The sequence below is a fragment of the Taudactylus pleione genome, unplaced genomic scaffold (assembly GCF_031769625.1).
Source record: "Taudactylus pleione unplaced genomic scaffold, aTauple2 ptg000609l, whole genome shotgun sequence".
Classification (NCBI taxonomy): Eukaryota; Metazoa; Chordata; class Amphibia; order Anura; family Myobatrachidae; genus Taudactylus; species Taudactylus pleione.
The window spans coordinates 5555001-5572774 of record NW_028285011.1 but is presented as its reverse complement, the minus strand read 5'-3'; the positions used below and the strand labels follow the sequence as shown (position 1 = coordinate 5572774).

General features: G+C 44.1%; 1 protein-coding gene across 3 annotated transcripts in view; it reads left to right on the top strand.

Annotated features, from left to right (window-relative positions):
- Positions 1-17774, top strand: part of CRACDL (CRACD like) — a 103636-nt gene that overhangs the window by 28744 nt on the left and 57118 nt on the right. For 2 of the 3 annotated variants that reach the window (XM_088454046.1, XM_088454047.1), the window contains exon 2: positions 14160-14295. The exons of the other annotated variant lie outside the window; for it this stretch is intronic. The gene's annotated coding sequence lies outside the window, so the exon portion shown is untranslated. The remainder of the gene's footprint in view (positions 1-14159; positions 14296-17774) is intronic. 3 annotated transcript variants of the gene reach the window in all.

Below are 17774 nucleotides of genomic sequence, written 5' to 3'. Positions count from 1 at the left end.
ACGCCCCTGCAATGGCGTTCGGCCACATTGACACGCCTGCGTTCGCATGACCACCCCCACTCACTACCCAAAAACGGCACTTCCTGTCAATCACTAAGTGATGGGTCTGCGTACTGCCTGCGATCGCATTTCTGATCGCTGCGCTTGGCTCGCGCACTCACTGCATCTTATATGCATGCGTAGAATGCAAACAGTGGCCGGCTGCATGCGAACGCAGCATTGTGATCCAACCTGAAACGGGCCCTAAAGCTGGGTACACACCTAGCAGGTATATTTGCAGATCAAGTGATCTGTAGATGCTGTGCATCCGGAAAGTATTCACAACGCTTCACCTTTTCCACATTTGTTATGTTACAGCCTTATTCCAAAATGTAATAAATTTCATTTTTCTCCTCCAAAATTCTACACACAATACCCCATAATGACTATGTGTACAAAGTTGTTGTTTTTTTTAGATTTTTGCAAATTTAATAATTTAAAAAAAAACCCACTAAGAAATCACACGTACATAAGTATTCACAGCTTTTGCCATGAAGCTCAAAATTGAGCTCAGGTGCATCTTGTTTCCACTGAAAATCTTAGATGTTCCTACAGCTTAATTGGAGTCCACCTGTGATTTTGAAAGGCATACACCTGTCTATATAAGGTCCCACACTTGACCGTGCATGTCAGAGCACAAACCAAGCATGAAGTCCAAGGAATTGTCTGTAGACCTCCGAGACAGGATTGTCTCGAGGCACAAATCTGGGGAAGGGTACAGAAATATATCTGCTGCTTTTGAAGGTCCCAATGAGCATAGTGGCCTCCATATCCGTAAATGGAAGACGTTCGGAACCACAAGACTCTTCCTAGAGTTGGGCAGCCGTCTAAACTGAGCGATCGTGGGAGAAAGGCCCTAGTCAGGGAGGTGACCAAGAACCCGATAGTCACTCTGTCAGAGCTACAGCATTCCTATGTGGAAAGAGGAGAAATTTCCAGAAGGACAACCATCTCTGCAGCAATCCACCAATCAAGCCTGTATGGTAGAGCGGCCAGACGGAAGCCACTCCTTAGTCAAATGCACATGGCAGCCCTCCTGGAGTTTACCACAATGCACCTGAAGGACTTTCAGACCATGAGAGACAAAGATTGAACTCTTTGGTGTGAATGCCAGGCGTTATGTTTGGAGGAACCCAGGCACCGCTCATCACCAGGCCAATACCATCCTTACAGTAAAACATGGTGGTGACAGCATCATGCTGTGGGGATGTTTTTCAGTGGCAGGAACTGGGAGACTAGTCAGGATAGAGGGAAAGATGAATGCAGCAATGTACAGAGACATCCTGTGTGAAAACCTGCTCCAGTGTGCACGTGACCTCAGACTGGGGCGACTGTTCATCTTCCAGCAGGACAACGATCCTAAGCGCACAGCCAAGATATCAAAGGAGTGGCTTCAGGACAACTCTGTGAATGTCCTTGAGTGGCCCAGCCAGAGCCCAGACTTGAATCCAATTGAACATCTCTGGAGAGATCTGAAAATGGCTGTGCACTGACGCTTCCCATTAAACCTGATGGAGCTTGAGATGTGCTGCAAAGAGGAGTAGGCAAAACTGCCCAAAGATAGGTGTGCCAAGCTTGTGGCATCATATTCAAAAATACTTGAGGCTGTAATTGCTGCCAAAGGTTCATCAACAAAGTATTGAGCAAAGGTTGTGAATACTTATGTACATGTGATTTCTTAGGTTTTTTTTTTTTTTTATTAAATTTTCAAAAATCGCAATTTTTTTTTTTTACATGTTGTCATTATGGGGTATTGTGTGTAGAAATTCGAGGACAAAAATGAATTTATTCCATTTTGGAATAAGGCCGTAACATAACAAAATGTGGACAAAGTGAAACGTTGTGAATACTTTCCAGATGCGCTGTATATCTGCAGATTATAGTTGTTCATACACACTGACCAACCATAATCTTCCTTCTGTTCGTGGGTCTTGCTTGCCGGGGGTCCCTACCCGCTGCTGCCTCTGCAATTGTATGGGTGGTCGGCTGATCACTCGTACTCACAGCACAATGGACAAATATATCTGCCATTGGCTGTGCAGCACCGCCCACGTGATATGTCTGTGGAAGACCGTCAATTCAATTAATCGCCCAATATACCTGTTATACAATGTTTCTTATCAAAATGTTTGTAAAAAATCAAGTAATTCAAACTGGGTAATTCCAGTAGCTCTTCCTTTTCTTTATTAGTAGCTTATATTCTTTGCACTACAAAAATGATTGGCAGGACCTTAACTAGGGTGGTGCGGCTGCACAGAGCGCAGGATGCCCTGGGGCTGAACTGGCCGCCACCACAATCTCTTTCCTCAGTGCTTGCATGTCACTTGCTTCTTTTTTGCTGTCCGGAGCTCCACCTCCCAGACAGACTCCTGGGCCAATGACAGTGGTGGGGGAGGGCAGGGCGATGGCGGATTGGAGAAGTGTGAGCAGGACAGAAGAGGAGGACACTATCTGATTCAGCAGCGCAGGTAACTGTCTCTCCATGCCCGCACATCCCCCCCCCCCCCGTTCCGAACAGCAGCACCTTTAGTATCACTCCCCAACCACCCACCGAACAACTGAACTTTCAGTAAACACCCTCCCCCTGCCGCGACCCTGAACAGCAACACCTCTCATGCTTTCACCTCTTACTCGCGATCAGGGGCAGATCTAGGAAGGGGGGCCCGATCTGTTTGATCACTCTCCCTCCTCCTATCAGGTGCAGGCAGAGGAGACTGCTTCTGCGCTCAGCAGTGTGTGCCGGGTGCTGTTGCCGCTGACAGGATTAAGGGGGGGGGCAGCAGACCCAAGCCTCCAGTGAGCCCCTCCAGCAAGCCCAGGTAATTAGTACTCGCTCACCCCCTCTCTCTGCTCCCCGGGGGCCACAACACAGTGCATCGCAGATTGCTGCATATGGGGCTGTGTAGCCACAGACTGGTCAGTGTACCCCAGCTGACCCCTATCTCACCTACCAAAAGAGCATACAATGGGTATTTGAGCATGGAGGAATGGAATAAGGTGGCCTGGTCTGATGAACCACATTTTCTTTTACATCATGTCAATGGCTGGGTGTGTGTGCATCATTTAACTGGGGAAGAGATGGCCCCAAGATGCACTATGAGAAGATGGCAAGCCGACGGAGGCAGTGTAATGCTCTGGGCATATTCTGCAGGGAAACCTTGGGTCCTGGCATTCATGTGTATGTTTTGGTGCATACACATGGTCAGATTTTTCCTTCAGATATGAACGATAACGATGTAAAAATCGTTCAGTCGTTCATATCTGAAGGAAAATCTGACATATCTGACATACCTGAACGATGGACGATCAACGATGCGCGTTCCCGATGGTCAGATAACGATTTCTGACATCTGATGTGTTTGCAGTCAGACTTGGACGATTCCATTCATTTTAATGCAGTCAAAAATCGCTCAATCGTTCAAACCGTTCAAAACTTTGGTAAAATCGTTCAAATCGTTCAATCGTTCATCTGACAAGTCTGACAAATCTGACCGTGTGTATGCTCCATTACTTTGACACGTCCACCTACCTAAACATTGTTGCAGACTAAGTACAGCCTTTCATGGCAACAGTTTTCCTGGCGGCAGTGGCCTCTGTCAGAGGATAATGTGCTGTGTCACACTGGAAACATTGTTTAGGAATGGCTTACTCTGGGAAATTAAACTGTTGAGAATGTGCCATAGGTGCCACATTTGTGATTACTTATGGGATTTATTATTCAGACCTGCTATGTTTTTCTTTTTTTTTTTACAATTTTCATATTTTTATTTCACAGCTTGTTGACTATGGGCGCGGGTAAGTGGATCAACTGTCAATAACTAAAACAGAGGCTCTCTGTTTGGAGAGTTTGTGTTACTTAGGTTTAGGACTTATAAAAAGCTTCATAAAGTGGTGTAATATATAATCAATCACTTATTCATATGAAACAAATTCAAATGGAGGAATAGGGTGTTTGAGCCATTGATATCTATAGATTCCAATACTGGGATCCTAGTCCATTTTTGGATCCTGAAATACCTGGGATTATACATGATGCCATAGATAAATCTGAATTGGGGCACACTGCTGAACAAGCCTCCTGAAAACCTTAAAGACCTTATAAAGAACTGTTGGCTTCATACATGCAGGGGACAGGGCCAGATTTGCAAATGGGAATCTCATGTCCAGCCGTTACACATGGGGGGGATGTACTAAGCATCGCATTTGCGATGCAGTACATCCCACCTTTCTTCGGGTACATACCGCTGTTCAATACTGCGGCATGTACCTAGAATATCGCAAAGGACAGCTCTCCCGATAAGAGCTGTCATTTGCGATGTCTCCGGTCAGAGGGACTTCCCGAGTTTAACACCCAGAAGACCCTCTGCCGTCCTTCTGCACATGCAAAGAAGGACGCAGGCCGAGGGGGGGTGATGAGTTTGTATAATCTCCCTGTGCTTGAGTGAGTTTCCCCTGGGTACACCAGTCTCCTCCCACACTACAAAAATATACAGGTAGGTTAATTGGCTCCCAACAAAAATGAACCCTAGTGTGTATGTGTTTGAGCTGCGGAATTTGTGTGCGCAATAAATAACCGGTAATAAATCAGTTGTGGGCCCACACAGCAGCTGCTGTGAGCCAATGTAGATGGTAAGGTCGAGTGCGGGTCCAGCTACTGCAGATTCTCCTTTCGAAGTCCTAGGGAATTATCTACTTATTTGATCGTGGCTCCAGCCATGGGGAAAGTTAAGGCTGGATGCAGTGGGAGCATAAGCCAGGTAAAGGGCAAGGATACTGTAGCTGGACACCAGCCTCAGGAGGATCATTTTAGCCACAGTGACCAATACTGAAAGGGGTAAAACCGCGGCATGAATTTCACATAGCAGATCTAAACCAGCAGGAAACCGTAAGAGCAACACTCCCAGCTCAGCAAACAACCATGCAGCTCATCCAAGGACAGGAGGCACTGCTCTCTAGCCAGGGGGATGTAATCATTTGTTTAATGCAAGCAGGTAAAGCAGTCACATTACATAGAAGAGAAGTTGATTCCATTTCAATAATTGCACTCACTGTGTCAAACAATCCCAAAGTAATGTGTGATAGAAAGACAATAAGAAACAGTCCTCCTGAGGTTGCAGCACTCTCCTAACGTGTTTCATTATAAATTATAACATCATCAGAGATGACTTCCTAACTGTTGTGATTTAGGCGGGTTCGTCTCGATGCTAGGGTCCTATTTAACCGTTGCCCCAGTCATGGCTCCCGATTGACACAATCTTGTGCAGTAAGTCCTCTACAAACATCTTTATGAAGAAGAGACGGTGTTGGAAGCTTTATGCATAATTTATATATTTTCAATGCAAAAAGTTCAAGCTGACCAATGCAATAGTAACCCTAAAGGGATTGTTCAGAACCAGCAATTCTCTTTCATTACTTAGAATGTACATTTTCTTTGTACTTATACGTAGTCATTCCGTCTGTATTGTTACATAATTTTGGACCTTTTCTTATTGCTGTAAAAGCTGCAAAAATAAATGACTACGGTGTCTCATCTTTCCTGGGTTTCCCTAATTGTAGATCAGGTATTTTGTCAGCTGATTTTACTTTGCTAAGCCTCTTTTTCAGAGGTTTGGAAAACTGGGCCAGGATTAGGAATCAATTGAGCCAGAGCTCATTTAAATCTTTAAATGTCCAGATTTTGGCCGACATCCCAGAAGCTACTGTAGTGTATATTCACATAGAGCAGCTAAAGTTCTAGGGTTTAATTTAGAGTTGGACATAAGTCCAAATGCAGGCCATAACAGTGTTTTTTTTTTTTTTACTGCGCATACAAAGCAGAATTTAGAGTTACACATAACACAACCAGTTTGGTTGCAGCTGACGACATTGTGAATGTTGATGTAACAAGTGCAAGCCTTGTATAGTAGGGACGGTTACATGGAGGTAACTACCATAGGTGGAAGGGGTGCAGCTGCTATGGGGCCCAGAGCTGAGGGGGTCCTATCTTCATTGTCAAAGTTAAATACAGTATGTTATATAAATTTTTCACCTTTGGGTGGTACATAGAAGCCCTTATGAAGTTTTGCTATGGGGCCTTTAAATACCTAGTTACGCCCCTGGACGGTTACATATAAGTATAGCACGCCCCCTAACAATGCTGCCTATATACAGTAGTAACTGGAGTTTGTTAATGATGATGATGACTGCCGTATATTCATGTGGCCAGGTATTTACATTGTATTTTGAGGTGCATGCATAGGAAGACTTTGAGATACTGGCAACCTAAAATACACATGTAAGGCCATAGTTTTTCAGCTGTAATGTTACACCTACATTATTGCTGCAGATATGCAGCATACTTTGAATAGTAACTATTAAGTATGAATAAAATGAAAAATTCCCTTATTTACAGATGGTGTACTCATACACGTAGCCTCAATACGAAAAAAGGCACGAGACTGAGCCACACCGAGAGCTGTAGCATAGAAACTTTCTTTACATTTTGCATCTTATTCGCATCGCAGATGCAGCAAAACACCACCAAAGTGTACTACAGACGCTGTACTGCAATGCTAACCACACAGGAATTCGTTTTTAACACATACAGTGTCGCAGCTAAAGCACAATAGAACTTGGCGGGAGAAAAAGCCATGGCTGCCGCATCACAGCACTTTGTATACATATTGACGCTCAGTTGTACGTGCAAATGTCGCACATCGAATGGTCAGTGCAATCTAGCAAAGCAGTTTTGTTGCTTCTAGTTGTTTTATTTATATGAAAAAGATGCACATTTTGGACGAAAAAGACGTTCGTAGCGGCTGAGTTGCCCTGGACAAGATCCTAAACTTTACACCTGTTTCTGTGACAATGACCGTAAATGTATGATGGGTTGTTTTCGTTTGCAGCAAATTTGAATCCAAATGCGACGTAGTTTCAATACAATGTACAGTAAGTGCGGACTTGCACCATCCTATGTTTGGACCAAAAGATACGCCTGGAAGTAATTATATTTTTGTTTATGTGCAACTCTTCCTAGTACGCAGTTTCAGTAACACGTCCTCACTGAACTTCCTCAGACGTTTGCATACATGCAATTAAAATGTGTATGACCCTGCATCATCTGTACTTCAATACGCACATCGAGAGCTCATTCAAATGCTGTATTCTAAGCTTTTTTGCTGTCTTAAACTGATTTTAGTATATTGGTTGCACCCAGTTATTTTTTTTTTATGCATTACCTAACTTACCCTGCATTGACATATTATAAAATGGGCTAGGTGTGCAACAACAGATAAAGCTGCATTCAGTTTCATAGAATGCCTAGGTGGGAACAAGCCTAAAAGAAACCGGTCTGTTTTGATGAGCTTTTCATATTATGGATACAAAGTCATTTTTTTTTCAGCAGTTAAATAAAAATTTTAACTGCTTAAAAATTCTGGTGGGTGAACTGCAGGTTGTAAGCAGATCATGGCTTGGTTATCCTGCCCAGATAATCCAAGCTATAGTATTCCACAGACCATTGCCACTAATTGAATCTGCCTATGTATTATAGGCCTTTGTGAACCTCTGATTTAAACATTAAGTAAACTAATAAGGAGGTCATAAGCAGCCACATCATATTCATGTCAGAAGCCAATGGGTATCCTAGCAACTCCACAATGGAAGTGTTTCCTTACCTGATTAAGTTATTTGTGTAAGAGATACCATAGGAGTGCGTAGGAGAGTTCCCCACACATTTATCTCACATTCCCTTCCAGTAAACAAACCGATTCCTATGAGAATTTATGGTTGCCACACATTGAGTGTTAATGTTGGTCTTTCTATCATTGGGCAAGCAATGATCTTATGGGTAGACAGACACATTGATTGGGTGCACTGTTAATCTATTTACTTTTTTCTTTGAATATATACTAAGGTTATAATGTAATATCAGAGTTGTATGCAAACCCGATGGTTTACGTACAACTCTGATGCTTGGTGATCTGTACTGTTTATGTGCAGATCTGTGCCTGCGACGACAGTCGCAGTGCCCACTGAGCCGTGGCATGATTGACATGATGCGACCGTTTGGGGGTGGGGAAGGGACAGCGATGACCAGCTTCCTAGAAAATTTGGGATGGGAGGTGGGATGTAGGCCTTGTTTTTTTGGCTTGCTGAGGCCAGTGGCTGCCTACTTGGACACAGCTTCACTGGCCTAGGCAGCGTGTAATACACGACCATTCCGAGGGTTGCCAAGATGACCTATGTTCACGCAATTGGTTGAGTCTCTGAACCCAACGTCTGATTAGCGAAGCCAAAAACGTGCTTCTTATTACTTATGACGCCTCCTGCGGATTTTGCATATTGCACCCATTGAGTACAAAGGCTTTTTTTTTAAAACAAAATGTAGAGTGATCACTTCTGCCAACAAGTAATTGATTAATCACTTATTAGTTACTGTAGAGCATATGACAGTAGGGTAATTAAATAAATGCAATACACAAGGTCACTGTCATGTATTCTCCAGTAACTAATTCACAAAACTACTAATCTTTAGCATTGATGTACCAATATGATTTCAGTACTCCTCACCGGTCCCTGGCCTGTATTGTACCAACATTCTTATTATATTATGTCATGTTTGCAGACACTCCCTTAATGGCCAGGAGGACCCCGAAAATTGGGTAGTGCACCAGGCCACCCTCAAGAAAGGGCAAGTCTTTCGGTCCGCCACCACCCACAGGGATAAAAAATTCCAACCTCCACCACAGCCGTCATGAAAGTGGGCGGTCACCTTATAGTAGCCCCATCCCCTGCTTTACAATGCCAGTAATCTCAGCACGCCCCCACACCGCCCACCATTGCCACCACCACGCCTCCTGCAGCGCCGACCTAGTTGCCTTCTCCCAGAGGAGGCAGCCAGAAAGTCGGCCAGCCTGTATTATGGGTTACCTACATACTTACACTGAACAGTCTGGACAAGGGGAAATGGGTCATAGACTCCTGTACACGCATTAAGGCTATTGTTGATATTTACACACATTTGTCACCAACTTCACAGTCCTGTGTCAGATACCTCAATTTAGGATTGTCCTGCCTAAATTGGTTCAGTGGGATGTACGTTTTAATTACTTACTGATTTGCCTGTTTTACATTTATACCTCAGGTTGATGGGCTCAATATGGCTTCCTGGGTGTCAGACGCAGAATCAAGATATCACTGACATCCATAGCTGGATTATGGGGATGGCACACTGGGCAAGTGCCCCGGGCCCATCATTCTCCGGGGCTCCTCCACCCTTTATTTACAGCAGGTGTGCACTGCGAGCTGCATAAATTGAAAAGGACTGAGAGGGTGGAGTCTAAGCAGGGTGAGGGGTGCTACATGGCACTGTACAGTCAGTGCCATCTGCGTGGGAGAGGGGTGGGACAGCTACAGACAGTGTATCAGACTAGTGTAAAGTTAGAGGGAGGGGGAACACTATTTATACAGTATATATGTGTGTGTTTGTGTGTATATATAATGTGTGACTGTATGTACGTGTATATATAAATGTGTGTGACCGTATGTGTGTAATTGTGTGTGGATATGTATGCATGCATATTCTCCCAACCATCACAATTTTGGTGGAACAGTTCTATCTTTCAGGTTCTGTCCCATCCGTGGGCTGGAGGACAGGTAGACAGGGCAACCCAGCATCTGGGGAAGCAATGTGCACGCCCCTAGCATGAAATGAAACGAGGAAGTGAAGTGTGGCCATGCACCCTTTTCGTATGCGAGCCCAAGGCTTGCACACAGGGGCCTGATCCCTGTGTCCCAAATGTTGCCCTTTAGGGCCACCCAGTCTTAAATCCCCTGGGCCCCCAAAAGCCTTAATCCAGCTCTACAGCCTTAATCCTGTGTAGCTCAGTGGGGTAGGTTTGATTTTCACCATTGATCAGAGGAAATTCTGGGCCTGATTCAGACCCACTCGCGAGCGGCTGTCCGCTCGCAAGTGGGTCGATGTTATGGACTGAGCATGCGCACGACGGAGGGAGCTCCGTCGTGCGCATGCGCCAGACGCGACGAGCGAAGGAAAGTCCTTCGCTCGTTGTGTCCGATCAAAGGGGGCGTGCTGTCAATGTTGATTGACAGCACGCCCCCTTTGGTGGGCGTGCCGGGGGCGTGCCTCCCTGACGGGGGCGTTCCCACGGGAACGCCTCCCGTCAGAAGCCGGCCCACTGACATCACTAGTGATGTCAGTGGGAGTGATTTTGGCTCTGATAGAGCCAAAATCACTCCGGAGCTTGCGGTTGAAAACCTCAACCGCAGGCTCCGGCTCGCAAATTCGATGGTCGCGATGGTCTCGACCATCGCGACCATCACAATGCACGCTCGTATAGCCTGTGGGTGGTGACCCACAGCTATACGAGCGTCCAGGAGGACGCTCCATGAAAATGGAGCCCGGCCCTCATTCAGAGCGTGCGCTCTGCTCAGAGCGTACGGCTCTGAATGAGGGCCTCTGTCTCATCTAAGTAGTGACACATTGGGGCTTATTCGGGGCAGATGTATAAAGCTCTGGGAAGTGATAAAGTGGAGAGTGATAAACAACCAGCCAAACAGCTCCCAACTGTCATGTTACAGGCTGTGTTTGAAACAGGACAGTTGGGAGCTGATTGGTCATTTATCACTCTCCACTTTATCACTTCCCAGAGCTTCATACATCTGCCCCATGGTCTGATACGGGTTGGGTATGAAATTCCGGCTGTCAGGATGCCACTGGTCAGAATACCGACAGCGGCATCCCGACACCCATAGGAAGTAACGGTAAGTATTTTTCTAACCCCTACCCTAACCCACCCTCCCCGGTGCCTAGACCTAACCTCCCCCCAGTGCCTAAACTTAACCTCTTCCTCCCGGCACCCTAATCCTAACACTCCCTATCCGGTGCCTAACTGTCACCCTCTCCCTAATGCCCTAGCCCCGCTACCTAACCCTAACCTCCCCCTAACACCCTGATACTTACATTTGGGATGCCGGCGGTTGGGATACTGGTGCCGGGATCCTGACCTGTCGGGATTTCGGCGCCAGTATTCAGTCCGTCGGCATCCCGCTTGCCGGGATGCCGACTACATCCCTCTGATACAAATGCCCAGTTGCCTCCTACTAACATCCACTTTGCCACAAGTGGAGCTGTAGATGAGATGCACATGCCTCTGAATCACCTATAGTTGCATATGCTCTGCTTCACAGAAAGCGCAATTGCAAGATCTGTCCAGAAAACGGACTTGCATGACAGACTGTGTGTTTTCAGAGAGCATGTCGTGGAGGTGTAGAAGGAATTGCGATGGTTATTCAGCAGTGAGCAGATGCAGATTTCAGATAGATCTGTTGCAAGAAGGAAAATGCATGCATAGTTAGTAATGACCACTACAAGCTGATTCACAAGGGATGCGACCAAATCTGGCAACAGGTGGAAATCAGCATTTATTTCTGTGCACACAATGCGGCTGCACCGTGGGCTGACTTGTATGCGACTATAACACATAAAACGTGAATAAATACAATGTCCTGGTTTTCATAGCCCTGTATCTCCATGATGACCATAGTGAGTCTGTGAGAGGGACAACCACCCAGGGTGCAAACTGAAGCACGTGCAGTATAAAGAATATTTTAGGTGCTAGCGGATCTTCAGAAGTGGGAGCGTCTCATATCTAGGTCTCTGCCAGTTGCTTCAAATTTTAATTTTCCCCTGTCGTCTTTATCCCATTCAGATGCTCACTATAAATGACCACCACCTGATTACTACGGCACTGACCAAGTTCATTTGTGCTAAGAAATGTCCTCTTATATCGCTCTCTATAAATTACAGCAAGTCTTGGAGGGGTTTGAGTCGCCACCTCCCCATTGCCGCCCACAAACTGTCCCTGCCTGTCGATCACTTTGTGAATAAATCCTCACTGTGAACGTCCACACAAATGAAACTTGACGCATGTGCGGATTACCCATAATCGCTCAAACTGCATGAACATGGGCTTGTGTACATCTTAACATACAAACACAGATTCACACACTAGGGTTAATCTTGTCAGAAGCCAATTAACCTACCAGTATGGAGTGTTTAGGATATGAGCTGTTTATTAAATGGGAACAGCTTAAGCTCTGTGAAATCGTATTCTGAGAACAGCCTTTTGTTTCAGTATTTGTTCTTTTTTTATCTTACTTCTTTTCTCCTCTAATGTCAGACTGACTGGGCATATCTATTACCTTTTCATTACTTCTGTTCCTTGCCAGCGTTCTTCATGTTTGTCTACGACTCTGTGTGCGTCAAGGTGGGGACACAGTACGGGATATTATTGTTCTGTACACAATATTTGCTGTAAATATGCTATTAAGAACTGTTTATTGGGAGTTTTCATATGTTGATTAGAATGTATTTAATGTGAATTACAGAATATGATGTAAATGCAATTAAAATTAGCTGCACACACTACCAATTTAAGGACTGGCCAATGACCACACACACATACCAAAGAGATTTCCCATGCTGCTGGGTTAGATCTAGTACGATTGGATTAAATCTGATTGGACGGTGTTTGTTTAGGATGGGACAACATACTGTACAACTGTTGATCAAACCAAAACCAGAATCTTTCATTATGAGGGCAGACTCCTTTTTAGTTTCCATTGCATGTAGTTAATACAAATTATCTATATAAGTATGCGGTATGATTGTAATGGATATTTGTAATCTGATAAAACCTGTGGGCTATGTGATCATGCTTTGGTACAGATTACACAGGGACACATCTTTCATATAACTGGCAGAATATCAATGCTTCTGCTAGCATTTAACAACACCAATGGGTAGACGGGCATCAGCTTGTCCAAAAAACATTGTGAACTTTCTCCATGTAACCTGCTGGTCGCTGACTAACTGATACTAGCCACAGCTGTTTAATTGTCAGCCTCAGTGTGTCATGTTGGTCCAAACTTTGGCAGGAAGGCAAATTTTATTTGTTGTGGCTACCTCTTTAATCTGCATTTCTTTAGCCCTGGTTTAACCACATGCCAACTAGCCCAAAATAATTACGATATATCACCCAGGCTGCTGTAATTTGCCTAAAACAATTTGTGACCGTCTCACAGAATGCATTTGGTCCTACGCCAACAAAATAAAAACCAAACATCACAAGTTATTTTTGTCCACCTGCAGACTTCAACGGGGTACACACTGTAGGATATATCATATGCTATATTGTTGCAAAGCGGATCAGAACGATTTATCGTACACATCGTGTATCGTGTACGCCCGGTCCGTCGTGCACAACAGATGGGACGGTGCAATGAACAACGCAGTGCTGTTGCGTGCAGCATGTAAACAACACCTTGTCCTGTTTCGTACACCAGATCAGGCAGTATCATTACAGTCGCTGCTGAAACATAAAGTGGATGTAGATAAAGTACCAACCAATCAGCTACTGTCATTTTTCAAACACAGCCTGTAAAATGACAGGATTTGATTGGTTGGTACCTTATCTCTCACAATTTTATCTCTCTCCAGGCTTTCATGAATACCCCCCTTACTCTCCACTTTAATATTTAATGCATGCAGTCAAGGACAAACTAGAGGGGGGTGAATAAAATGTGGCCAGTACGAGTCCTGGAGTTGAGATGAGCCCAAAAATGCCTGATTGCCCTCACCCATCCCCACTAATGTTTCCTGTGGCCCCTGCACTGCACCTAAAAGAGCTCTCTATTGAACAGTGGGCTCGGGAGGGTACAGCAACATCACCAAACCCCCTACCCAAATTTTGTAAGCGGTCTGGCAATGTATTTCCATATTGTTTTAAATAGATGTGTTTTAATATAGTAACAAAATTTGGTTGAGTACCCAAAATAGAAAAATCATTGCAAAACTTGCATTTACAAAACATAAAAATTATTTTAATTTGTTTTTGTTTTAGTACTAATGGTTATCTGTTTGTAGATAGCTCAACAAAGCTTAGCTAAGCAATGTTCTCAGCCCTTTCAATAATATTTCTGGTTGCTCTTAGACAAAAAAAAAAAGTTTATTTCCTGCACTGTGGAAAATGCCAAAGTTCCCATTTTCCGTGACTCTTCCTGACTTTCTACCAAAGAAAAAGGCGCTTTATACCTTTATCTATGTTATACATTTTTAGTCTCTGTGTGGACGATTCAATTGAGCGCGATATTGAACATCCATGGCAAGAAATTCCCAGAGCTATTCAATTGACTGCACTGTTAAGCCAGACTAGAGCCACTTCAATCAACGAATGCCGGTTACCGCGCTTTAAGGTGGGTGTTTAGTCATGTTAACCTGCATTGTCAAACTAAAGTGCCAGGTTCGATGCTGTGAGCGCCGCGCTAAGCTGGAATACAGAATCGCTGCCGGCACTTACAGTTGTGTCTACATACATCTTACTTGCGTGTTTAACAGCCCTTCTAAGTTGCGCCATGTTGTGGCATGACTCCGTAGTGCCGAGGGTCTTTTCGTGAGACTTTTTACCTTCAAATGCGTATTTTTCGCAAAGAGATGCAAATAGGGCACACAAGCAGCTTCTGCTGATTAAAATGATAAGCAGCATGCCTATATTCTGTGTGCAACTGTGGGTGTATCTGCATGTAAATGTTATGTTACAGTGTCAGATACACCCGTAGTCACACACAGGACATAGGCATGCTGCATATCATTTTAATCAGCAGAAGCTGATTGTGTATCCTGTTCGCTTTGTTTTTGTGAAGACAATCATTTGAAGGTAGAAAGTTGCACGAAAAGATGCTCGCCGTTACTGCATTGCACGGCGCTCACGCCTTATGTAGCACACAGGGGTAAGATATATGTAGACACATCTGTAAGTTGGATTTCTGCTTACACCACAGGACGGTGTGAGCAGAAATCCTCTACCTGGACATACCAGTGCCATCAATTGAATTCTTCCCGGCTTTATTCACATCGCATGGCATAGAATCGCCCCGTGTTCCCGGCGCTATTCACATCGCACTGCATTCAATCGCCCCATGTGCTCGTATGAAGCATCAAAGTGCTTAAAATATGATCCAAAAATAAATCTATCCTGGTTGAGCCTTACAGTAACTAACAGTAGTTGAGGAGTTAGGATGTCTCAAGGGTCCAGTATGTTGGCAGGAATCTGTTCCGGTCTACGTGATTGCTTGAACTTGGCACTTATTCTGAAAACTGGAACTTCCCCGCATATAGTTTAAGTTGAGATATTTGGGATTCCTTGAAACAATAGGTACCCTTTTGGAGAGCATGGAAGATCTGAATGAGATGTCTCCTGACCTCAAATTCAGTGAACTTTAATCAGAGTATCTTACAATGCTCTATATTACACCCTCCTGCCTTTCTACTGAAGGGTATCCCAATTTGGAAATAAAATATAATAAGTAAAGTAGTATCAGAATAAAAATAAATAAAACAAGTTCTTCCTTCAGACAAATGTGTAGAAATGGAATATTTGATAACCTTTTCCTAGCGCTCCAATAAATCTACAGTGAATAAAATGGATGGTACCAGTCCAATAAAAGAAAATATCAAATGAGGTATGTAGGGATGACCAGATAATATCTCGCACAATGGAATAAAAAGAAGAACATAATATACTGTAGTATATTGACCAATAAATTGGTTAACCCCAACACCCCCAACCGTGCCATTATACGTCACATTGTGCTGGAGGGGGTGCACCTTATGTTGAGTCCCCTTATTGGATGTATACTTCTTCTAAATTAGAGAATAATAGGCATATCACAGGGTCCCCTCCTCTGAAGAAACTTAGCAAGGTAGACCATAGGCATTCTTCATAAGGTGCAGAATTAGATGTTATTAGATATTATACGATGCTGAGCATGCCCCCAGATGATGCAGAAGTTAGCTGCTCAGTTTTATTCATCATAAAGCAAAGAATAAGGCAGTGCTCAGGATGATGGAGACCTAAAACTGATAGTAACTTGCAGGTTAACAGCCAGGGAACTGCATGTCGACCGTGAGCTCCGTGTTACGCATCTCAGGGCCTACGTTTGTGGGAATTTATAATTTTCTGTCTCCCCTTGAGTCAATATTGTACCATTTTTAGTAAATCTAGCTCCAGATATCTATGAAAGATTCAGCTGATTGATCTGCAAATATCAGAGCTTTCTAAATGGTCTTTATAACGGAACATTGTCAAAATATGAATAACTTTGACGTATTCAAGTATAATTAATTGGGTGCCGGCATGACTGACCATTAAACATGATTTTAACACTGTTCTCTTGTAATACAAATAGTCGTAATAGCACATTTTAACTTAACAACAGGAATTGTACAGTCCTGGTTGTATCATAAAATACTACTTACTGTTTGTCCCTAGAAACAGATGGCAGATGGAAACTGCAGTGCAAAGATTTAATAAAGGGTGAGCGGAATGATAATTAGTAGCATTCACTAATTACATACACACTGACACGGATATGAAGCACCCTGTGGCTGACCACTTTGTTGCTATAACCTGAAGGTGTACACACTGTGTATTGTTCTCCATTCTTTACTGTCAAGATAAGCGTGTTGCACCTCCCTAGCATAGCACATGTGTTTAACAATGTTGGCAAATAATAGCTGCCGGTCTCGAGGCTGCTGTAATCTCCATGGACATGGGCCAGGTGTTACTTAGCAGTAGATATGTATAAATAGCCACATGGATATTCTGCAGGTAAAGCAGAGTAGAGAACAGCATTGCTTAGCAGATTAGCAGCTGTGTCACAGGTGGCAGGGCTGATGCAAAGCACAGAGTGATTGTCAAATCATGCAAATGTCACAATAACCTCATAAATTACTCTTAGTGAATAGGTTTAATTTGTCTAAAAAGGATGGTAAAGGCACTACAAACACAATGTTCTATGTAGCTATGGGCCTGATTCAGAGCTGAACGCTCTGACCAGAGCGCTCTCTCTGAATCAGGGCCCTCCTACCTGTTTTAGGAGCGTCCTCATGGACGCTCGCATAGCTGTGGGTTACCACCCACAGCTATAGCGAGCGTCCATGATGGTCGCGATGATCAAAGCCAAAATCACTCCCACTGACATCACTAGTGATGTCAGTGGGGCCGGCTTGAGACGGTAGGCGTTCCCATGGGAACGCTTCCGTCTGGCAGGCACGCCCACCAAAGGGGGTGTGCTGTCAATCAACATCGACAGCACGCCCCCTTTGGTGCGAGACCCGGAGCGATGGAGAGCCCATCGCTCGCCGGGTCTCGCGCATGCGCACGACGGAGCTCTCTCCGTCGTGCGCATGTGCAGTGGGGGAACTTCGACCCGCTTGCGAGCATACTGCCGCTCACGAGCAGGTCTGAATGACCCCCTATGTGCACAACTGTTTATGGTTAAAGTGACACCAGCATAAGGACACAGGAGCTCAATTTACTGTATTTTTAATTGTAAAATGCAGGTGTCAGATTATATAGAATTGTCATATGTAGTATTTACAAAATAAAGTTGTTGGGCTTACACACTAAATGTAATAACATTTAATATGTGCATTAATGCTTGTGTTGTAGGCAATATGTGCTATCACTGCAACAATCTTGCCCCTGAGATTTCATCACCGTAAATGATCTAGTTAGATTTTATACAGAGCCGGGGCAATTATTTTTGTTCACTGTATCAAATTTCTATTATCTCTATTACTATTGATTGAAGGTTTTTGTTTTGGATATTGTGCTAGTGGTACAATTTAAAACATATGATACTAGTGGTCAGGGCCGGTGCAAGGTTTCTAG